The sequence below is a fragment of the Phyllostomus hastatus genome, unplaced genomic scaffold (assembly GCF_019186645.2).
Source record: "Phyllostomus hastatus isolate PE091 unplaced genomic scaffold, TTU_PhHast_1.1 phas_contig_40, whole genome shotgun sequence".
In the NCBI taxonomy this organism is placed as follows: domain Eukaryota; kingdom Metazoa; phylum Chordata; class Mammalia; order Chiroptera; family Phyllostomidae; genus Phyllostomus; species Phyllostomus hastatus.
The window spans coordinates 15,644,151-15,669,318 of record NW_025333872.1 but is presented as its reverse complement, the minus strand read 5'-3'; the positions used below and the strand labels follow the sequence as shown (position 1 = coordinate 15,669,318).

At 38.2% G+C, this 25,168-nt stretch overlaps 1 pseudogene; it reads left to right on the top strand.

Moving 5' to 3' along the window:
- The first annotated feature begins 1,788 nt into the window (after window positions 1-1,788).
- Window positions 1,789-25,113, top strand: LOC123821461 (annotated as a pseudogene).
- Window positions 25,114-25,168: the final 55 nt, after the last annotated feature.

Below are 25,168 nucleotides of genomic sequence, written 5' to 3'. Positions count from 1 at the left end.
TACCTGACAAGAGTATCTAAAATAAGCCCCCAACAAACATCACATTTAATGTGAAACACTTGATCAAATACTGGATACTTTCCCTCTAAGATCGGCAACAGAATAAGCATATGTACTCTCACCACTTCTAGTAATCACTGTGCTAGAGATTTTAAAAAAGAAATTAAGCAAAAAAGAAATAAAAGACATCTAGACTGAAAAGGAAGAAGTAAAACAATTTCTATTTGCAAATGACCTTGCATATAGAAAATCCTTGAAAACCCACTAAAAAACTCTTAGAGCTAATAAATGAGTTCAGCAAGTTTACAAGATACAAGATCAATATATAAAATCAATTCTATATCTATATAATTACAATGAATTATCAAAAAATGAAATTAATTCCATTCTCAACAGCATCAAAAAAGAAATAAATTTAACAAGAGACATACAAGATTTGTACACTGAAAACTACAAAACAGTGTTGAAAGGCATTAAACAATATCTTAATAAGTAAAAAACATTCTATGTTAACTCAGCAAAATTAAAATTGTTAAGTGCCAATGCTCCCCAAACTGAAATATAGATTCAATACAATCTCTATCAGAATCCCAGCTGACCTGATTGTAATAATTTATAAGCTGATTCTAAAATTCATATAAAATTTCAAGGGACCCAGAATAACCAAAATGATTTTGAAAAAGAAGACTAAAGTAGTAGGGCTCACATGTCCCGATTTCACAACTCATTACAAAGCAACAATAATCAAGACTGTGTATGGTACTAGAACAATGATAGATATATACCTCAGTGGAATAGAATTGAGAACCTGGAAGTAGACCCCGGAATACATTGTCAACTGGTATTTGACAAAGGTGACAAGACACTACAATGGGGAAAAGAATTTTTAACAAATGCCAATTGTGCAACTGGATAGCCACATACAAAATAATGGAACTGGATCCTTACTACACAATATATAAAAAAATCTAAATTAAGAACAAAAACAACAAAATTATTATAAGAAAATAGAAGGGTAAACCTTCATGACTTTGGATTTGGCAGAGGACTCTTAGATTTGAAACCAAAAGCACAAGCAATCAAAAAACTAGACAAGTTGGAACTCATCAAAATTAAAAACTTTTGTTTATCAGAGGACACCATCAAGGAAGTGAAAATACAACACAGAGAATTGGAGAAAATATTTGTATTCCTATGTCTAAAAATGGATTATTTTCTAGAATATATAGAGAACTCTTACAACCCAATAACACAAACATAAATATCCCAATTAAAAATGACAAAACAGCTTCTATTAGTCAGCTCAGGCTACCATAACAAAATACCATAGACTAGGTCATTTAAACAACAGACATTTATTTCTAGAGGCTGGGAAGTTTGATCAAGCAAGGTACCAGCAGATACAGTTTCTGTTGATGGCCCTCAACCCTGCTTGCAGACAGCTGCCTCCTCACTGTGTCCTCACATGGTAGACAGAGAAAGAGCTGGTCCCTCTTCTTCTTCCAGCGAAACACTAATCCCATCATGGGAGCTCACCATCATGAACAATCTAACCCTAATGATACCCCAAAGTCTCCAACCCAAAGACCACCACTTAAGAGCTAGGGGTCCACTGTACATGGACATGGTGGGGGACAAACACCAGTCCCTAACAGATCTGTACAAACATATCTTCAAAGAAGATATGCAGATGGCAAATAAGACTATGAATAGGTGCTCAACATCATTGGAGAAATGCAAATAGAAACCACAATGAGAAACCACTTTATACACATGAATAAAACTAGTATGGAAAAGTCAGATAACAACAGTGCTGACAAGGACGTGGAGAAATCAGAACCCTCATCTCTGCTGGTGAGAATATGAGATAGTGTAACCACTTTGGAAATTAGCCTGGCAGTTTCTCAAATGGTTAAACATTATGACCCTATGACCCAGCAATCCCACTCCTAGGTAAATACCTAAGGAAAATGAAAACATGCCCATGCAGAAATTTGTAAATGAATGTTTATATCAGCATTATTTGCAAAAACCAAACTGTGAAAACAACTTAAATGTCCATAAATGGGCAAATGGAAAAACAAATTATATTGTAATATTTTTATACAATGAAATGTATGGAATATTATTCAGCCATAAAAAGAAATATTAATATATGCTACAACATAGATGAACCTTAAAACATTATGCTGAGTGAAACATCCAGTCACAAAAAAGCACCTACTACATGATTTCATTCATTGGAAAGTCCAGAGTAGTGACCTCTATCCACATGAAAAGTAGATTAGTGGTTGCCTAGGACTGGAAAAGAGGGAAATGCAGGTGGAGATGATAGAAAATGGGTACAGAGTTGCTTTCCAACATAATGAAAATGTTCCAAAGTGGGCTTTGTTGATGTTTACATGTATCTCTGAACATAAAAAACCATTTCATCACACTCTTTGAATGGGTTAAATGAGTAAACTGTATGACATGTGAATTATACCTCAATACAGTTCTTTTGGAAGAAGAAAGCCTTTACACAGAGTTGTTTTGTTTTGAATATGATAATTGCAGTATGTGATTCCTTAGGGTTCCTTTCTTCACATGTGAAGGCATGTTTCCTGGTCTCTGTGTTGGTCTTCACTTAACAATTTATTACATTATACTTAGTTGGCCTTTATTCCTAGGAATACTGAGCCCTAAAATGGGGCAAGCTCTCCTCCAGCGATAATCTGCCTTTGCTTCTGCCAGTAGCCCAAGGACACTGTTGATCTGGGAGCACTTTGGCTTCCTTCCGGATCTCCAGCTTAATCCAGGAGCCTCAGCTTCATCTCCCTGACTCTGTGCAGACCTAAGAATTGTTCTCCTGGTTTCAGTGCTGATGTTGCAGGTCAGGTAGCCTCACTTGTGTGTCTGTTCTCAGCTCACCTCTCAAATTTCAGCTCACAAATTTCTTGGGTTGGGTTGGGTTTAGGGACCTGGAGACTTATTGCCCTTATCTCCTGATCCCAGAGCTGCAATACAAGTTAAATCTTATGCAGAATATTTTGTATTGTAGGAGGGATCTTTGGAGAATGCAGATGCCCATATTGCCTCAAATAGAAGTCTTTCATGCAGGTTTATTTAATTGTTTAACATCAATGTTCACATGAAATTTGTTTGATTGAGTATGAATATTTGGGACTATTACTTCTCCCTTTTTCTAGCACTTGTAAGAATATTAGAAATTCTAAACTAGTCTGTCTCCTAAAGGAAGGAACTGAGGTACTTTATTCACAGAACAATATATGACATAATAGCAAATACATATACAGTGTGTATATACAAACCAATGTGTTCACCAGAGCCATCTGAATTAATAAAAATATGAATGCTAGGGTTCCACTTATGGCATGTCTGTTTCAATAGGTCTTTCTGTAAGTTCTGCATCCCCTTCTTCTTTACTAGGCAGATAGCCATCATCCAAAGCAAAGACAGAATTGCATGCACAATTAATAGCAGTAGAAAATCTTTACAGAGAGATTCCCATAACAAAGTGCTGCAGTAGGCATGTCACCAGGATCATCCCATGCATTGATTGCCATGGCCTTGCCAGGGATGTATCAATATTGTGCTCACTAAACAGACTGAAGAGTGTGAGTCTCGAGAAGGTTAAGTAACTCGATGAATGAATTATCAGGGTAAAAGCTAAGCTGCTGTTTCAGAGATCCAATAATAATTCAGGAATTATTTCTCATAGTCTGGGGTCAGCAGAGCAGGTGGACAGGCAAGGGTGCTTCTTGTGGCCATTCAGAATCCAGTTCCTTCCACTTTGTTTCTTCACCATTTCCTAGTGCATTGCCCTCATCTGCATGCTGTCTAAAGGCCTCGATGTGGAAGAGATGCATGTCTTCTCTGATACCGTCAAGGAGAACTGAGGCACATGACCACACTTAATCCTAAGGAGTCCTGGCAAATGCGGGGAGGCTAGGCAGCCATGGGCCCGACCACAGTTGCATTGCTATGGAAATGCAAGAATGAGTTTATAGGAACAGTCACTGATGCAATTAAGTTTAAGAAACTGTCACTTTCATCTACGACAAGCATCATCTCTCATTTGGACAAATTAACCAGATTTCCTGCTTCTACCATACATCTCTGCATCACATCCCTCACACAGCAGTCTGAGTAACTCATGATAAATATATCAGATTGTGTCATTCCTCTGCTCAAAATCCCTCATGTCTTCTCTTCTGATCCAGAATAAAATCCAAAGGCTATATTATCACCGACAAGCTGACCAATATTGCCTCTGACTACAGCTCAGGCCTTATTTCTCTCTTCATCCCATCTCTTACCCTGTTCCAGCCATAGTGGTCACTCTGCATTTTTTTTAAAGCAAGTCAAGCAAAATACCACCTCTGAGCCTTTGCACTTGCTGTTCCAATAAGAAACTCATCAAGAAAAGCTCAAGGGAAACAGTAGTACATGCAGAGGGAAGGTCTAGGACAATTCAGACAAAGGAGAGACTGACGTGTCTAAAGAACCAAAAGCTGTCCAGTGTGGAACATAGCAAGTGGGGAAGGCAGTAGAGGATGAGGATGGGAAGTGGGGCTCAGGCCCTGTTCTGGGGGCTTTGTAGAGCAGGGCAAGGACTGTGGATTTTACCAGAATGCAATGATGGGAAATCATTGAAGGTGTTTACGCAGGAGAGTGACATCATAAAAGTAAGTTGTAGAAGGACTGCTCAGGCTGATGTGTAGACAGGGGCCACAAGCCTACAGGCAGAATGATAATAAGGATGGCTGGCTCTTGCCCATTCAAATGTCTCCACCTACTCTCAACTAGTCTTCTACTCACTCACATAAGTTCTCTGCCCCATAGTGTATTCCTTTACAGGTATAACCTCTTTCATAAATGAATAAATTAAGAATGCAAGAAAGCATGAATCAATTTGCATTTTAACATTATACACCACAGGAGCTTATTCACATTCAAAAATATTTAGGAGCATTAAAAAAAAACATTTCAAGGCACAATGCTGTGCTGTGGTTAGCACAAATAAGACTGAGGTACTCTCCTTATCTTTCAGAATTTTTAGTTTATTGAGGAATATGTTACATGCAGCTAAAACTTAAACACTAACACAAAGCTATAACTCGAACACCAGCAACAAGGTATTACAAGTTCTATGGAGAGTTCAAAAGAATGCATGACCATTTCTAGGTGGAGAAATCACAAAAGACATCATATTTGAACTGAATTAAGACTCAGATAGGTGAAAAGGGTCAGGAAGGGCATTAGGTCTATGAAAACACATTGATTTAGAATCTTGGAGCAGAAAGAGATAGGAAAGGTCATTTAGCTCAAAACTAAGTTTTTACAAGTATATCAAATTGCAGTTTTATGACCTAACTAGTACTCTTTCAACTTCATGATTTCCCAATAAACCTTCAGCGCAGTTTGGTAATGAGACAGCAACCTTGATGAGCCACAAAATTCTGGGGTAAGCTGAATTATGGTTGAACCACTAATAAAACTACAAAATAATAGTCAAGCTTGGAAGAGAAAATGTCTGGATTATCTGTTAAAGCCTCCTCTGCTATACATCCCCTAAGATTCCGGGTGCCCTTCTGCCTGTCCTCCTTTCTAATTCAAATATGTAATCTACTTTCATACTAGTATAGAGAAAACTGTTGAAATTTAACTTCTGCTTGTCTTGGAAGCTGAGCTAAATGCATTCTTTGGATTATTTTCTATTTGAACATTCACAACATGCTGCTACTCTAAAACAATTCAGAATTTTGACTAGTATAAATTAAAATCATCATAATATCCACTAGCAAAAAGAGAATAATTGATTTTTAAACTTAGAGTTGACAAAGTAAAAAGTACATTCAAATAAAGTTTAGTGAGTTGCTACCATCATGGCTTAGTAACATGGACTTGAAAATCTCCTGAAAATAAGTATTCACACTTAGTGTTCGTGTGAGACTGTCTACAAACTTCAATCATTTCATGATACTACCAGATAAAAAGGTTTTAATTTACCTTCCCATTTTCACTGCTGAACGGATCATCATGCTGCAACATCCCGTATATACCAAGGACGAGCACGTTTTTAGTTCTGGAAGATTAAGCTAAGGATTAGGTTGAAGAGCCACCACAGTCCTCTCTGTGTGCAGTCTGGGTGGACAAGAAGCCTTAGCTTTTTTCTGACACATTGCTTTGGTAACAGCAAGAAGTTAAATAATGAAACTATAAATGTGCTATAAGAAATGTGCTATGAGAAATAATGAGGGAAATCTTTAATAAACTCAGAGTGGGAAAAGTCAAGGGTCATAAGCAAAAAAAAATGTATAAATTTGACAATACAAAAATCAACATATATGTAAGGCAAAAGCTACTGTAAATAAACCCCTAAGATGAAAGATAAGCTTATTACAAAGATACTGCAAAATTATATTGCAAGGGACTATTTTTCCTAACACAGAGATAGCATGTATAAACTGCTTAGAAAAAAAGGCCAACTCAATTTTTTAAAGTGAACAATTTCCAGAAGAGGAAATACAAATGTTTCTTAAATATGAAAATATGTTCAATCTCATGCATAATTAAAGAATGAAAATTAAAATTATCCTGAGCTACCATCTTCCACTTATCAGATTAGTAAAGATCAAAAGATAAATAATACTCTGCATTGATTAGTTTATGGGAAAAGAGGCATTTTCAAATTGCTGATGGGAATGTAAATGTACAACTATGAAGGACAATTGACTTTACCCAAACTACCACTACTCTTACCTTTGGTCCAGCAGGTTCTACCTCAGTGAAATTACCCTGCAGATTATATGTACATATACTTCCAAATTGCATGTACACATTTCTCCAAAATGAAACGTATATAAGATTATTCACTGCAATGTTGTTTGTAAATGAAAATGTTACAAATAAAGGTGCCCTCCACCAATAGGAGTTAAGTAAACTATGACACACCTACACAAAGACCCCAGCTTTTCCTCCGCAAAACCTGTAAAAGTTATCTTTCGTCCACACGCAGCCCCAGACCTTCTTTCATCCCTACTCTCTCCTGCCTCACCCATGCGGTGACTTTAAATATCTTTATAGAAAATGGCTCACTTCAGAAATTTAACAATCATCTCTGATGTTTCTATCTCCCTCATTCCCATCAATGAATATCATTAACCTACCATAAAAATATATTTTAATGGTCTTTAAAATAACTTTATTGATGTATAACTGACATGAACTAAACTGCATATAATTAAAGTGTATATTACTTGAAAAGTGCTGACATAGGTATACACCCAAAACTGTCACCACAGTCAAGACAATAAACATATCTATCACCCCCGAAAGTTTTGGAACACTTCCTCATAATCTCTCTGGCCAACCCTCCCTATTTCCCCACTTTCCCATCTCTAGGCAGTCACTGATACACTTTCTGTCACTACAGCTTAGTTTACACTTTCTAGAATTTTATGGAAATTGAACCATACAGTATAAACTCTTTTTATGGCTTTTTTAAACACCATAATTATTTTGAGATTTATCGATGTTGTCATATGTATTAATAGTTGATTTCTTTTATTGCTGAGTATTCCATTGTATAGAGATACCACAATTTATTTAAGATCACCTATTCATGAACACTTAACTCCTTTCCACCTCTGACTATTACATATCAAACTGTTATGCATGCAAAAAATGTATTTAATTCATCCAGTTTTATTCATTTAAAAAATATTTCTTTCACTCTGGCCAGATTGCTCAGTTGCTTATTGTGTTGTCCCAACAAACCAGGGTTGCAGGTTCAATCTCTGGTCAGGGCACACAAGAAACAACTAAGAAGTGAAACGATGACAAATTGGTTTCTTTCTTTCTTTCTCTCTTTCTCTCTCTCTCTCTCTCTCTCTCTCTCTCTCTTCCTCCACTCCCTCGCTCCCTTCATTTCTCCCTCCCTCCCTCTCCCTTCCTTTTCCTCTAAAATCATAAATAAAAATGTTTCTTCTATTTTTAATTCCTCCCCTAGTCTACCACCACCTTCAGTGAGTTAGGTATAAGGGCTTCTTGACTTAACTTCTATGTCAATCCATTCTCCAGCCAACAACTATAATTATTTCCTTTAAAAAAGCACAGTAATATATAGTCCTTTCTTATTTAAAGCCCTTCAATAACCACTACCCTCCCCCTTCCTCCAACCACCCAATATACTAAGAATAAAATCCAAACTTAATAGCCTAAAAGCCTTCATATAACCTGACCTCTCTCACTTCATCTTGCACCAGCATCTCACATGCTCGTGCTTCTTCACCCACATGCTCCTCCCCTTATTTCCTCAGAAGCCCTAAAATCTTTCTACTCCAAGTATTCTTCACATGCTGTTCCCTCTTCTTGGAATTTTCCTCCCCAGTTCATCTGGCTTGAAACTTCTCCTAATCTTTCTTTTAAGAGAACTCAATCAAATTATAAAAACAAGTACCTAAATTTCCTCCCATCCTTGAAGAGGTAAGAGATGGATTGTCAGACTTAAGAAGTAGAGCAAGGAATCTGTGATCTAAGGAAGAAGAAAATGAACAAAGCCAAAAACTATGTAAGTCCACGATGCTGATATTCAAAATGCTAAAGGGCAAGTCCTGGGGGAAAGGTTGTCACCAAATCTTTTCATAGATAAAGGCCATGTAGAAGCAATAAAAAATAAAATATATGTCTAAAAACAATTAAGAATATGAAAGACAGCCTTGAAGAGGCTGTCTTCAAACATACAACATTAAGTGAAAAAAGATGACAATTAGCCCTGGCTGCTGTGGCTCAGTGGAATGAGCATCAGCCTGTGAACCATAGGGTCACCAGTTCAGTCCCCAGTTAGGGCACATGCCTGGGTTGTGGGCCAGGTCAGGTCTCCAGTAGGGGATGTGTGAGAGGCAACCATACATTGATGTTTCTCTCTCTCTCTTTTTCCCCCCCTTCCTTTTTCTCTAAAAATGAATAAATAAAATATTTTAAAAACTAAGTAAATAAAATCATTTTTTAAAAAGATGAAAATTACTAGAGAGATGATTACTGATATGGAATATAGGCAAGGGAGAACTAATATAAAAATAACTGGCATGCCTAAAGAAAAGAAGAAAATAGTAAAACAAAAGCTCTGGGAACTTCCAGTCAAGGAGATAGAGTAGGTAAACATTGTGTTCACCTCTTCCCACAATCACATCAATATTACAACTAAATTAAAGAACAACCATCATTGAGAATCACCTGAAGACCAGCTGAAGAGAATTAATATAACTAAGGATATAAAGAAGAAACCACATAAAGACGGGTTGGAGGGACAGAGACGTGAAATGGACAGGCTGCACACCCACGATGTGGTGATAAGACTTCAGCAGACTATCTTGGCTACAGAGGCACCCCTGAGGAGCAAGGGGTACCAGCCTCGTACCAGGCTTCCTGACCTGAGGCATCAGTCCCAGAAAGAAGTGGCACCCTGTGAAAAGCAGCAGGGATTGCATGCAGGGAAGGATTGAAGAAGGCTAAGTCTTTCCCTTAGAGCAGGAGTCCCTAACCCGTGAGCCACAGACTGGTACCGGTCCATGGCCTGTTAGAAACCAAGCTACACAACAGGAAGTGAGCAGCAGGCAAGTGAGCAAAGCTTCACTCACATTACTGCTTGAGCTCCACCTTCTGTCTTTTCTCCACCCCACTGCGCCCCCCCCCCCCGCCCCGTCCAAGGAATAATTTTCTTCCAAGAAACAGGTCCCTACTACCAAAAAGATTGGGGACTGCTACCTTGGAGGGTCAGCACACAGATTTACTTTCTCTGAGCTCCAGTACAGGAGCAGCAACTCAAAAAGTGCCAGGGACATACATGGAGCAAAAAAAAATGGACTAACTTCAGGGTGATGGCTGGAGGGGCATGAGCCATAGCAACTCTCTCCAGGGATGAAAGCACTGGCAAGTACCACTGTTCCTTTGGTAAGTCCTCCTTCCAATCAGCCAGCCTGGTGCCAATGGACACATATCAGTGCTCTTCATTAACCTGGCTCACACTATTCACCTAGCCCTAGTGATTCTCTATGACCCTACCACACTCAACTTGTTCACTTGACTCAAACCTCTTCCAGCAGTTCTTCTTTCAAGCAAGTCATCTGCCTTGACTCATTCTTCAGACTTTCCCAAAATCTCTCAAAGTTTCACAAACACAAAAAGACAGCAGCCAGATTCAGCATGCCTTGCACCTCTCAGTAAGTAGCCCCAAACCCAGCATAAACAGTGAATGGTTTCAACTTGCATTGTAACTGCCACCAGGTGGCCCAAGCCTGGCATGGGCAGTAGTTAGTCTTGAACTGAAACATAAGTGACCACAACCCCAGCACAAGTGGCATCTGGCCTCAGCTTACATCATGGTGCCCAACAAAGGGTCCCAAGCCCACTACAAGAGGCAGCTGGCCTCAGTTCACAGCATATCCTCTACCAGGTGCCTCCAAGCCCCACACTAGTGGCAATCAATCTCAGATCACTTTGTGGATCCTACCAAGAGGCCCCAAGCCAGGCAAGAGTGGCAGCTGACCTTGGCATGCACGAGAGCCCCTCCCAAAAGACTTCATATCCAACACACCTGGTGGCCAGCTTCAGACCACACCAGAGCACTACCCAAACTAGCTCCACATATGACACACACACAAAGTGGGCTGAGCTAGCACTCAAGCCCCACTAAGGTAATTCCTGCTCCATGCAGTCAGGCCATGCAAAAGTTCATCTGCTGTAGTCATAGCCAGACCTCACAGCCAGTCAGCATAAGGGTCAACCCCACCCTCTGAGGTATGAACAATCAAGGCTCAACTACAATAGGGAGGATACATATAACCCACACAGGGGATACCTCTGGAGCACCTGGTTCAGGTATTCAGGAGGATTGCATCACTGGGTCTCACAAGAAACCTACTATATAAAGCCACTCTGTCAAAACTGGGAGACATACCAGATCTACCTACTATATGGGAGGAAAAGCACAGGGAGTCAACCAAAATGAAGAGATGAAGAAACATATCTCAAATGAAAGAACAGAACAAGACTCCAGTAAAAGAACTAAATGAAATGGAGACAAGCAATCTACCAGGTAAAGAGTTCAAAACACTAGTTACAAGTGTGCTCAAGGAACTTAGGAGAAGAATAGATGAACTCAGTGAGAACTTAGACAAAAAAAAATAGAAAACAAAAAAAGGAAATAGAAAACATAAAAAGAACCACTAAGAAATGAAGAATACAATAACTGAAATAAAGAATACATTGGAGAGAATCAATACTAGATTAGATGACGCAGAGGATCAAATAAGTAATCTGGAATACAAAGTAGCAGAAACTACCCAATCAGAACAGCAAAAAGGAAACAAATTTTAAATGAGGATAGTTTAAGTGACCATAGGGCATCATCAAGTATACCAACATACATACCATAGGGTTACTAGAAGAAAAAGAGAAAGAACTAAGGACTGAAAACCTATTTGAAGAAATAGTGACTGGAAATTTACCACCTGATGAAGAAAATATATACACAAGTCTAGGGAGCATAAATTACCCCCCAAAAAGATGAATTTAAAGAGGACCACACCAAGACACATCATAATTAAAATGCCAAACTTTAAAGACAAAGAGGGAATCCTAAAATAAGCAATAGATAAGCAGTAAGGTATATACAAGGATGATCCCATAAGACTGTCAATTGATTTCTCAACAGAAACTTTGCAGACAGAAGGGAGTGGCACAAAATATTCAAAGTGATAAATGGGAAAGATTTACAATCAAGATTACTCTACTCTAAAAGGCTATCATTTAGAAGTGAGGGAGAGATAAAGGGTTTCCCAGACAAAAAGAAGATAAAGGAGTTCATCACCACTAAACTAGTATTACAAGTAATATAAAGGAACTTCTTCAAGAAGAAAAGAAAAAATAAATATAAAAACAAAAACATAGGAAAGAAAAATAATTCTCACTGACAAAGACAAGCACTTAGAAAAACTAGTGGATCAACCAAGTGTAAAGCTAGTACAAAAGTTAAAAGACAAACACAGAAAGATCATGTGTAGTTACAACAGTAAATTAAGGAATACGTACACACACAAAGTTAGAGATAATGACAAAAACATAAACATGGGGGGAAGGCAGGTAAAGTTGTACTGATTTTAGATTGTGTTCAAACTTAAGTGACCAGCAACTTACAATAGAGCACTATAAATGTAGTTTAGTATATATACAGCACATGGTTACCAGAAACCAAATATTTATAAAAGATATATAAGAAATAGAAAAGAATCCAAACATAACACTATAGAAAGTCATCACTATACAAGAGAATAGAGCAAAAGAATAAGAAAGAAACAGAGAACTACAAAAACAATCAACAAAATGGCAATAACTACATACCTATCAATAATTTCATTAAATGTAAATGGACCTAATGCTCCAATCAAAAGACATAGGGTCATGAATGGACAAAAAACAAGACCCACACATGTACTGTCTACAAGAGACCCACTTCAGAATGAAAGACACACAGATTGAAATAGATAGAAAACTGTATTATACATAAAATAAAATAAAAATAAAAGTTGGAGTAGCAATACTTATATCACACAAAATAAACCTGAAAACAGAGGCCATAATAAGAAACAAAGAAAGACATTCATAATGTTAAAGAAATCAATCCAACAAGAGGATACAATTCCTTATAAACATTTATGCACACAATGTATGAGCACCTACCTAAATATAAAAAGCAAATATTGATGGACATAAATGGAGAGGTTGACAGGAAGCCAAAATAGTAGGAGACTTTAACACTCCATTGACATCAATGGGTAGGTCATGCAGACAGATAATCAACAAGGAAATGGTAGCCTTAAATGACATATTAAACTGAATAGATTTAATTGATATTTTTAGGACATTTCACCCAAAAGCAGCAGAATATACATTCTTTTCAAGCACACATTGAACATTTTCCAGGATAGACTACATGTTAGGCCACAAAACAAGTCTCAATAAATTTAAGAAGATTGAAATCATATCAAGAATCTTCTTTGATCACAATGGTATGAAACTAGAAATCAATCACAAAAAGAAAACAGAAAACCACACAAACATGTGGAGGCTAAATAACATGCTACTAAACAATAAATGAGTTAATAACAAGATCAAGGAAGAAATCAAAAGATACCTTGAGACAAGTGAAAATAGAAACATAACAGTATATGGGACACAGCCAAGGCAGTTCTGAAAGGAAAATTAGTAGTAACATAGGCCTACCTCAGGAAATAAGAAAAATCACAAATAAACAATTCTAAAAAAGTCGAAAAGATTACTATAACCATGAGCTGTTTCTCTGTAAAGATAAACAAAATTGATAAACCTTTAACTGGATTCATCAAGAAAAAGAGAAAGCCCAAATAAATAAATCAGAAATGGAAGAGGAGAAGTAAAAAATGACACCACAGAAATACCAGGGATTATAAGAAAATACTACAAATAAGTATATGCCAACAGTTGTGTCACCTGGAAGAAATGAATAAATTCTTTGAAACATCCATTCTTTAAAGACAGAATCAGAGAGAAACAGAAAATCTGAACAGACTGATAATTACTAACAATATCGAATCAGTAATCAAAAAACACCTAACAAAAGTCCTGGATCAGATGACTTCACAGGTAAATTGTACCAAACATTCAAAGAAGAATTAATACATATTCTTCTCAAACAAATTGTTTGAGAAAATTGTTTATAAAATTTATAAAGTTGAAGAATAAGGAATGCTCCCAAGGTCATATAAGTCCAGACTTATACTGATACCAAAATCAGATAAGGATTACAAAAATAAGGAAAATTATAAGCCAATATCCCTGATAAACATAGATGCAAAATCCTCAACACATTACTAGCAAACTGAATTTAGCAATTTTTTTTTGGCTCTAGGGTAAAGGTGGTTTTTATTTCTTCTCTTGGGGAAAGAGACTGAGGGAAACTTTCCCATGCACACCATCCTAAGGAGGGATGGATGTGCCTCCAGAGGAGGGAGTTGGAAGACCCAAATGATCATTCAGAAGACCTCATTCATGTGCACTTCCTGGTCCTGGACTGCAGAGTGTGCTCTTAAGAATCACTCTCCTTGGGGTGGCAGCTTCTGCATGAATGGAGGCACGTGCAGAGATATCTGTTGGTATGCACAAAGAGGAAAGGGATGCTGGTGCCCTGATTAGGGAAGCAGAGGGCTGGGGTGGCCAACCCCACACCCAGTGCCTGCTCAGGATGATAACTTCTGTAAGACCTGCTGGTGTGACTCTTCTTGAGAAGGGCCAGAGGCCCCAGAGGCATTGCTCAATCTGATGACAGGTCTTTTAAATGTCCATTTCAAACTCTGACTCTTCACCACCCACTGGGTTATTTTAGGGCTGTTGTGGAGGTGGTTATGGCTGGTTTACATGGGAGGCTCACTGCTGAAAGGCTAGTAACTCTGGAATGTTGAACAGATCCTGCAGGGGTGATTTGAAAAGTGCTAGCACACCAAATTTAGCTCATACAACATGATTAAGTGGAATTTATTCCTGGGATGCAATGTTTTTTTCAATATCCACAAATCAATTAATGTGATACATCACATAAATAAAATGAAAGATAAAAATTATATGATCATATCAATAGATGCAAAAAGAGCATTTGACAACATCCAACATCCATTTATCATAAAAAAAAACTCTCAGCAAAGTTGGGATAGAGAAACATACCTCAACATAAAAAAGGCCATATAAGACAAAGACACAGCTAACATGATACTCAATGATGAAAAGCTGAATGCTTTTTCCTTAAGATCAAGAACAAGACAAAAAGATGTTCACATTATCCGCTTTTATTCAATATAGCATTGGAAGTCCTAGCAATCAGACAAGAAAAAGAAATAACCCCCATGTTCATTGCAGCATTATTCACTGTGGCCAAGGCATGGACACAACCAAAGTATCCTTGGTTAGATGACTGGGTAAAGAAAATGTGGTGCATATACACAATGGAATACCACTCAACCATAAAAAAGATGAAACACTGACATTTGCAACAACATGGATGGACCTTGAGAATATCATGTTAGGTGAAATAAGTCAAAGTTAAGAACCATGTGATATCACTCATAGTGAGATAAAAAATTGAAAGAAAAAAATAGACAAACAAAAAAGCAAACACAAAAACTCATAGACACAGACAACAGTATGGTGATTACCAAAGGGAAGAGGTGTTGGGGTATAGGAAAGAGTAAAGGGAGTCAAATATATGGTGACAAAAGACGTAAGGCGGTGGGCACACAATGCAATATACAGGTCATGTATCATGAAAATGTACACTTCAAACCTATTTAATCTTATTTAGCAGTGTCATGCCAAGAAATTTAATATTAAAAAGGTAAGAAAAGATATAGAGCAAAAGAAAAAAAAAAACAAAGAAAAAAACCTAAAAGCCATCCAAATTGGAAAGGAAGATGCAAAGTGTCATTATTGTAGATTAAGTGATACTATAGATAAAACCTCAAAGATTTCACTGAAAAACTATTAGAACTAATAAAAGAATTCAGTAAATTAGCATACAAAATTAATATTCTAAAATTGTCTGTATTTTTATATACCAATAATGAACTATTAGAAAGAGAAATTAAGAAACAATCCCGTTTACAACTGCATAAAAAATACCTAGAAATAAAATTAACCAAGGAGGTAAAAATACCTGTATTCAGAAAACTAAGAAACTGAAGGATAAAATTGAAGAAAATACACAAAAATGGATGTATATACTATGCTCATGGATATGAAGAAATAACATTGATAAAATGTCCATGCTACCCAAGGCAATCTACAGATCCAATGCAACCTCAATCAAAATACCAATGGCATTTCTCAAAGAACTAGAATAATCTGAAAATTAATATTGAACCACAAAAGATGCTGAGTATCTAAAACAATGTAGAGAAAGAACAAAGTTGGAGGTATCATACTACCTGATATGAAACTATACTACAAGGCTATAGATATCAAAACAGCACTGCACTGGCATAAAAACAGACACATAAATCAATGGAACAGGCTAGAAAGCCCAGAAATGAAACCATGCCTCTATGGTCAACTACCCTATGACAACAGAGGCAAGAATATATAATGGGGTAAAAACAACCTCTTCAGTAAATGGTATTGAGGAAACTGTACAGATACATGCAAAGAAAAAATGAAACTAGACCACTGACATATACAGAAGTAAAGTCAAAGTGGATGAAAGATTTAAATGTAACATCTGAAACAATAAAACTTCTAGAAGAAAACATAGGTATCACTCTCTGACATTGCTTTCAGCGACATTTTTGGGGGTATGTCTCCCCATGAAAGGGAAATAAAAGAAAAAATAAACAAACAGGACTACATCAACCAAAACAGTTTTGTACAGCAAAGTAAACCATCAGTAAAATGAAGACAACCTACTAAATGGGAGAAGATATTTACCAATGATATCTCTGATAAATGGTTAATATCCAAAATATATAAATAAATCATATAACTTAACACCAAAACAAAATCTAATTAAAAAATGGGTAAAGGACCTGAATAGACATTTTTCCAAAGAGGACATATATATGACCAATACACATATGAAAAGATGCTCAATATCACTAGTTATAAGGGAAATGTAAATTAAAATCACAATGAAATATCACTTCACACCTGTCAGAATGGCTATCACCAATACATCAACAAAGAAAAGCATTAGCAAGAATGTGGAGAAAAGGAAACCCTCATGCACCATTGGTAGAATTGTAAATTGGTAAAGCCATTATGGAAAACAGTATGGAGGTTTATCAAAAAATTAAAAATAGAAGTACCACATGACCCATCAATTACACTCCTGGGTATTTATTGAAGAAATCCAAAACACTAATTCAAAAAGATATATGCATCCCTATGTTCATTGCAGCATTATATACAATAGCCAAAATATGGGAACAATCTAAGAGTTCATCAAGGGTGACAGGTGGATAAAGAACATATATATGTATATAGATATGTGTATATATGTATATGTGTGTGTATATATACACACAAACACAATGGATTATTACTCTGCCATAAGAAAGAATGAAACCTTGACATTTGTGACAACACAGATGGACTTAGATAATATTATGATGAGTGAAAGAAGTCAGAGGAAAACAAATACCATATGATTTCACATGTACAATCTAAAGAAAATGACACACAAAACAAGCAAACTCATAAATACAGAGAATAAATTGGTGGTTACCAGATGGGAGGGAGTTTGAGGAATGGGTGAAAAAGGTGAAGGGATTAAGAGGTACAAATTGGTAGTTATAAAAATAGTAAAAGGGATGTGACTATTTCCTACAGCATAGGCAATATACTCAGTAATATTGTAATAAGTCTGTATGGTGTCACATGGGTATTGAACATTTTGGGGTGTGTACTCTGTAGGTATACAAATGTCTAATACTTACGTTGTATATCTGAGACTAATAAATTAACTGGGATTGAAAAAGAAATTTTTTAAAGATTTTATTTATTTATTTTTAGAGAGGGAAGGGAGGGAGATAGAGAGAAACATCAATGTGTGGTTGCTGGGGGTCATGGCCTGCAACCCAGGCATGTACCCTGGCTGGGAATCGAACCTGCGACACTTTGGTTTGCAGCCCGCGCTCAATCCACTGAGCTACACCAGCCAGGGTGCAGAAATTTTTTAAAACCTCTGAAAAAGTTAAAAACAAAAAGAGAAAGCTTACCATTAGAAAAAGTTTCCAGCAAAATCTGATAAAAAATATTTCATGCCTAGACATATCCTGAAATAAACTAAAAGCTTTAAGGGCATCGATGTAATAAAAGGAAATCTCTTACAAGCTGAGGGCTGACAGAAGGTCCTGATTTAGACTACCCCCAGACTTCCCTTCAGCAACATTTGATGCCAAGAGATAGTGGAACTCCATTGGTCAAGTTCTATAGGAGGGAAGGAGTAATCCTGTGCCAACCATTGTACTTTCAACATAAAGGCAAGAAACAAACTTTCTCAAATAAGTAACAGTTCAAAAAATGTAGTGCTCATGAATTCTTTGATAAAGTCATAACTAAGTCCAGTAAACCAACAGATAAGTGCAAATTAAGAACCTAGAAATAGAGGTTTTATGACCAATGAATGGTGGGTCATTAAACCTATTCAGTGGTTTAAAGAAAAAACAACACTGGAAGAATAATGGTTACAAAGGGAGTGAATTTATGAATCTTGATAATGTAAAAATAATAATAGGCTTAACAGAAATATGGTCTTACAGGAGAAAGCCAAGAGTAATGGCACATTTCTCATCTTCAGAGCAGGAAGTCCATAGACATTTTTTAAATAGAAGAATTTTAAGTGAAAAAAACTTTTGAAATTTTAAAATTATCTCTTAAGAAAAAAAATGGGGGGAACCCCCCCAGAATGGAATTCATTTATTAAAAAATCTCTATTTATTCTTAGATGTCACTCTCCAAGTACTCTCCATTTGATGTAATTCACCTATCAAGTCATTTTTTCCACTGCTCAAAACAATTATTGCACTCATTGATTTTGATGCCTTTTAGTGTTTCTGTTGTTTTTTATTTCACGTCTTCCACATTGGCAAAACATTTCCCTTTGAGGACTTTTTTCATCCAGGGAAACAAAGAAAAAAATGCCATTCGGGCAAAATCAGATGAATACGGAAGGTGAGGCACATGGATCATACCATTTTGGGTCAAAAAGCAGTGAACACTCAGTGCAGTGTGGGTAGGTGTGCTTGTTAATCACACATCGTGAGATGGGCAAGTTCATTGAAAGAGTCTTCAAAAAAACCGACTGAAGCTGAACGCTTTCTCTCATAAAACTGCCTGCTGCTGCTGCTGCAGCGATACAGATGGCTTCCTAGAACACTCACCTAATGGAGGAAGCCTGTACTACAAGGCACCTGCCGTCCAGAAGATAATTCCAGTTATTTTCAGGGGAGTCTCCCCTCATGTAAAGAAATTCTTTTTTAAAATTATTTTTCTACTTTTTTATTGTTTATTATATTACAGTTGTCCCAATTTTTTTCCTTTTGTCCTCCCTCCACCCAGCCTACCCCTCTCTCCCACAGTCAATCCCCTCTCCATTGCCCATGTCCATGAGTCATTCATACATGCTCTTTGACTAATCCCTTCCTCCTCCTCCTCCTACCATACCCCCCATAACTATCAGTCTGTGCCATGCCTCTGGTTCTATTTTTCTTTTTTTTTACTTGTTTTTTTAATATATTTTATTGATTATGCTATTATATTTGTCCCATTTCCCCCCTTCCCTCCCCTCCACCCTGTACCCTCTCTCCCACCCACGTTCCCCCCCTTTAGTTCACATCTATGTGTCATTCTTATGAGTTCTTTAGCTTCTACATTTCCCGTACTATTCTTGCCCTCCCCCTATCTATTTTCAACCTAAATTCTATGCTACTTATTCTCTAAACCTTACCCCCCTCCCCTCCTCCCACCCTCCTACTGCTAGCCCTCCATGTGCCCTCCACTTCTGTGGTTCTGTTCCTGTTCTAGTTGTTTACTTAGTTTCTTTTGGTTTTGCTTTAGGTGTGGTTGTTAATAATTGTGAGTTTGCTGTCCTTTTACTATCCATGTCTTTTCTTTATCTTCTTTTCTTAGATAAGTCCCTTTAGCATTTCATAAAATAAGGGCTTGGTGATGATGAACTCCTTTAATTTGACCTTATCTGAAAAGCACTTTATCTGCCCTTCCATTCTAAATGAGAGCTTTGCTGGATACAGCAATCTGGGATGTAGGTCCTTATCTTTCATGACTTGGAATATTTCTTTCCAGCCCCTTCTTGCCTGTAAGGTCTCTTTGGAGAAATCAGCTGACAGTCTGATGGGAACTCCTTTGTAGGTGACTGTCCCCTTGTCTCTTGCTGCTTCTAGGATTCTCTCCTTCGTTTTTACCTTGAAAAATGTAATTATGATGTGCCTTGGTGTGTTTCTTCTTGGGTCCAACTTCTTTGGGGCTCTCTGAGCTTCTTGGATTTCTTGGAAGACTGTTCCCTTTGCCAGATTGGGGAAGTTCTCCTTTATTATTTGTTCAAATAACTTTTCCACTTGTTGCTCCTCCCCTTCTGGTACCCCTATAATTCGAATGTTGGAACGTTTAAAGGTGTCCTGGATGTTCCCAAGGCTCTCCTTGATTTTTTGAATTCTTATTTCATCATGCTTTCCTGCTTGGTTGATTCTATCTTCCTTCTGGTCCACTGTATTGTTTTGAGACTCAGATACCTTCCTGTCTCTATTGGCTCTCCTCCGCGTATCTTCCTGAATCTCTTTTATGGTAACCTGCATCCTTTCATCTAAATTGCGCCAAAAATCAACCAATTCTGTGAGCTTTCTGATCACCAGTGTTTTGAACTGTGCATCTGATAGATTGGCTATTTCTTGGTTGCTCAAAAGGATGAGTCCTGGGGGACTGATCTGCTCTGTTGTACACATGTCTTATGTCTTTCCCTGTCTCTATTTTTTTTTTCCGGTCTGGTCGCTCTAGTTACGGTGGGGGGTGGAGCCTTAGGTGTTCACCGGGGCTGGGCGCCCCAGTTGCTAGATTGTGACGTTATATGTGGGGGCGGGGGCGGGGGCGGGAGCGGGGACGGGAGGGAATCAATGGCGGCAGTTCAGTTCTCCTGGGCCCAGACCCTTCCCCGGGCTCCTGGGCTGCGAGCTCTGCCCTGGTCCACAATCACTGCCCCACTGGGTCCAGCAGCCGCAGCTTGCGTACTCAGGGATCACCGCTGAGTTCTTGCGCCCCGGATGGCTGTTGCGCCAATTCCGCGCCAAACTTTCCCCAACCTCCATGCGCCGCCGACCCGCGCCAGCCCCACACCCGCTCGGCTCGTCGTCTCCTACCAGTCTGGATGAACGGGTCTACTTCAACTTCTTGGCTGTCCGACTTCCATTCAGATAAATCCTCTATCAGTTCTGTGTGTTATGCTGACCGTAATTTATTGTTGTTCTAATCTTGGTTGTGCAAGGAGGTACGGTGCGTCCACCTATTCCTCCATCTTGCCAGAAGTCCCAGGAAAGATGATTCTTTAGCCTTTGTACCCTGCTCCCTGGGATTGCCTCCAATAACCCACTCCTGGCGCTCACATCCCTGTGTGATTCCTTCCCCTGGAGTGTGAGCTAGATCTAGTGAGTGGCTTCTAATAAATAGAATACAAAACAAGTGACATCATGTTGTTTCTGAGGTTAAATTATAAACAGCTGTGACTTCTGTCTCATAGGCACTCTCTCTGTGGCTCTGTGCACTGCTTGCTCTGGTGAAGCAAGCATGCATGTTGTAAACTTCCCTATCTCGAGATCCACAAGCAGGAACTGTGGCAAGCCTCTGGCCAACAACCACATGCATCAACTTGGAAATGGATCCATTTCCAACTGAGCCTGGAGATGACTGCAGCTCTGCTGACACCTTGCTGGCAGCCTTGTGAGAGAACGTAAGCCACAGAACCCAGACAAGCAGCACCAGGTTCCTGATGCACAGAAACTGCAAAGTAATGTTGTTTTAAGCTGCTAAATGTTAGGCTAATATTTTATAGAACAAGATACAACTAATGCACCTGTCTCCTGGTGAAAGAATCCACCATACAACATCTTCATATATGAAGATCTATGAATTTAAAATGTGATAAACCTTTCCAGAAATCCTCTTGCACTCAATTTTCTTGGGTACACTTCTCTTGCACAAAGCATATTTCTGGAGGCATGCAGAGGATTTATACTTATCACCCAGAACATTCTTACAAATTTTAAAGTTAAAATTTGATCAGTAGTTACCTAAGTTTCCTTCTTTGTTTTTCCTGATGACTATTATTGCCCATTATTCTACTGAAATCAATTTGTTAAAAACAAGAAGAAGGAGGAGGTGCAAGAAGAGAGTGGAGAAGAAAAAGAAAGAGGAGAAACAACATCAGAAAAGGTCATCAGATTTTCATTGGTCACAAAAGATTTACAAACTAAAGTTTTAAAAAATACTTTGTATGACAAGAAAAATCATTGAGAAAAATAATTTCCTACATTGATGTCTATTTCCTAGATGCACACAAAATATCAACTCACCTATTAATTATTTACTGAGTCCCTCTGAAAGCTTCAGCACCTTGCTGTGACAGTCCAACAAAGGAGAGGAATCATACAGAAGCTTATAGACTATTTGGGGAGACTGAAGAAGCACGTATCCAGCCATGTAGTATGAAAATTAGAGATGTTTATTGAGGAAGATAATAGATACAAGAAATATTGTACATAGGACAATAACGCCCAAATCCCCTTCAAAGTAGGCACCTCGGGACCTCACACAGTTCTCCCAGTTGCCATCAGCTGCCTTGTCTGACTCTCATTGATGGTCTGAAATCTGTTCCCTTTCGAAGGTGATTTTAGTTTTGGGAAAAGCCAAGAATTGCTGGGTGCCAAATCTGGGCTATAGTGGGGCTGAGTTACCCGGGTGATTTAATGTTTCACCAAAAAACTGTGCACAACACATGGTGCATGAGCAGTTCATGGTCGTGATGAAGCTGCCAATCACCTGTTGCCCATAGCTGCAGGCTTCTGAATCATCTGAATAGTTTCCATGGAGGAATGTTCAAGGTTAATACAAAATTCGATGCAGATTCGTTGCTCTACTTGCCCAAACATTTTGAATGCAATGGCCACACAGTACACATGCTCACTCAATGGTGTCTACCATCCCCACTGACTAGTACAGTGAAGTCATCATTGTTCACACATGCCACCAGCCCACTCCCCTTGGCTGCCAGTTTACATCAATGTCATGCAAACAATTCTCTTATATTAATGATCTTGGACTTTTTCCAGATGTACCTCATATACAAAGGTAGAGAGCCATCAATTAAATGGCTCATAGATAAAAGAGAAAATTCAATAGTTCAAAAAAGGGAAGCTGGGAACTAAAGAAATCTTAGGAAAGTTCATGGAGGAGGAGAACTTGAGATGGAACAAAAAAAGAATGGAGTTTGTTCTTGCTGTTGAGAGTAAGGACAAAAATCACTCTAAAGTCAAGGCAACAAGGTTGAGCATAAAGTAGATCTCTGAGGTGAAGAGAAGAAAAAGTAAGACACAATGAAATGACAGAATGATTAACAACAAAGACCACATATGGAGGTATACCTCAAAGGCAGGTTAAAGATGCAAAATGTTCCCAGTCCAATGCTATGTATCTGATTACTATAATAATATTAATCACTCACTTCGTGCCTACTACATGCCAAGCACTAGGTTAGGTGCCTTGAATATATTCTCTCATTTAATCATTATAAATGCAGCCCTCCTTTCATGCCCTTTACAAATAAGAACATTGTGGGGCTCAGAGAAATGAAATAACTCACCTGAGATCATAAGCTATTATGTGGCTGAGCTAGAATTCAAGTCCAGGTCTGACTGACACCAAAGCCTAAGCTCCTGGCCATGATACCATCCTGATGTCAAGTACAGAAAACAGTCAATGAAATTAATTCTGAAACTATTCTGTAAACCTTCATAGGTATGTGCTGATATTCGCCTGAGTGTCCCACCTAATGGTTAGTGAGCACAGATCAAACACCAGAATGCTACAGTGTAGGAGGCATTGCTAGTCTTGGCCACACTACTATCCAGTTGTAGGACTCATAAAGCTACTGATGCTTGGTTCCTCTGCATGTCTGTAAAGTCATGGTCACCTCTAAATAATATGTGCACTATTTGTTTTGCATTCAAAAGGTTTACTTCTTGTGACTACTCCAAAAATATCCTGACACAATGGTGGATTGTATAGATTTAAAACATTGTTTTTGTTGTTTTGTTTTTATTTCTGTAGCTCTGAGCTACTGATCCTACAACCTACTAAATATGCTATTGTTCTCCTTGAATGTAGCAACAAATGCAAGTAGGTAGATTGCTTTTAAAATGTCATCAGTTATCACTTAATACCATGCCGCTCACTTTGGGCCTAAGAGGAGCAATACCTCAAGGCAAAATGATGGCTCTAACTTAATTTTGCAAAGAAGATAAATGACAAAAGAATAGGTAATTCTTAATAAGCTGGGAAAGATTTGTTTTGATTACTCCTAATTCAACTTCCAAACCTCCCCTGGTGGTGTCAAAACATTTCTATGAAGAGAAAATAGCTCAGTCACTGCAGAGACTTCAATGTTATTTTATTCCAAAGAAAAAAATATTTCCATAGCTTGTGTGCTATAATTGGACATATTTTTACGTTAGGTTGTTGCTTGTTTCTGTTTTGCTGTTTTTCCTATCTGGCTTACTGAACTCGGCTTTAGATAATCTTCTAAGCAATATCCCCAAAACTGCAGTGTTGTGTTTAACCTATTTCTATGGCAAAGTGAACTGCTTTCCTCCACACTTTAAATGGAAATCTACTATATTTGTTTCTGGGATGTTATTCCTCACAAAAGTTCTTTCTTATTATAGAATATGAGAAACATAAACAGCTTGGACCTTCTAATGTAGCATGATGAAATGTTCTAGAGTAAATGTGGTTAGGTTACAGCTATGTGTTATACACATCAACACACATATTATAAGAATCTGGGGTCTGAGATGGTGAGTGTCTGCCTTGAGTTTGTGGGTGGTGGCTGGAAGGTGGCCAAACAAGGTGGCCCACACCTTGTACCTGGCCTTTCATCCACAGGGGCATCTCAGAGCTCCAGGGGAGGGTGGAACACAAATGCCATGGGCCTCTAGACCTGGACCAAGGAAACTCAGATAGAGGTGGAGAAGACACTGAAGCGACTTCAGAGCCAGAAGGGAGTGCAGGGAATCATCATGGTGAACACAGAAGTCATTCCTATCAAGAGAACCATGGAAATCCCATCATCACACAGTGTGCCAAACTCATGCACAACTTCATCTTGAAGGCCCAGAGCATGGTACTGTGAAATTGTCCCCCTGGAATGACCTCACCTTCCCCCGAATTTACTCCAAGAAAAATGAAATTATGGTTGCACCAGATAAAGATGACTTCCTGATTGTGATTCAGAATCCAACTGAATAAGCCACTCTGTTGGCTCCACGGGTCATTCCTTCATTTAATGCCCCCCAACAATAAT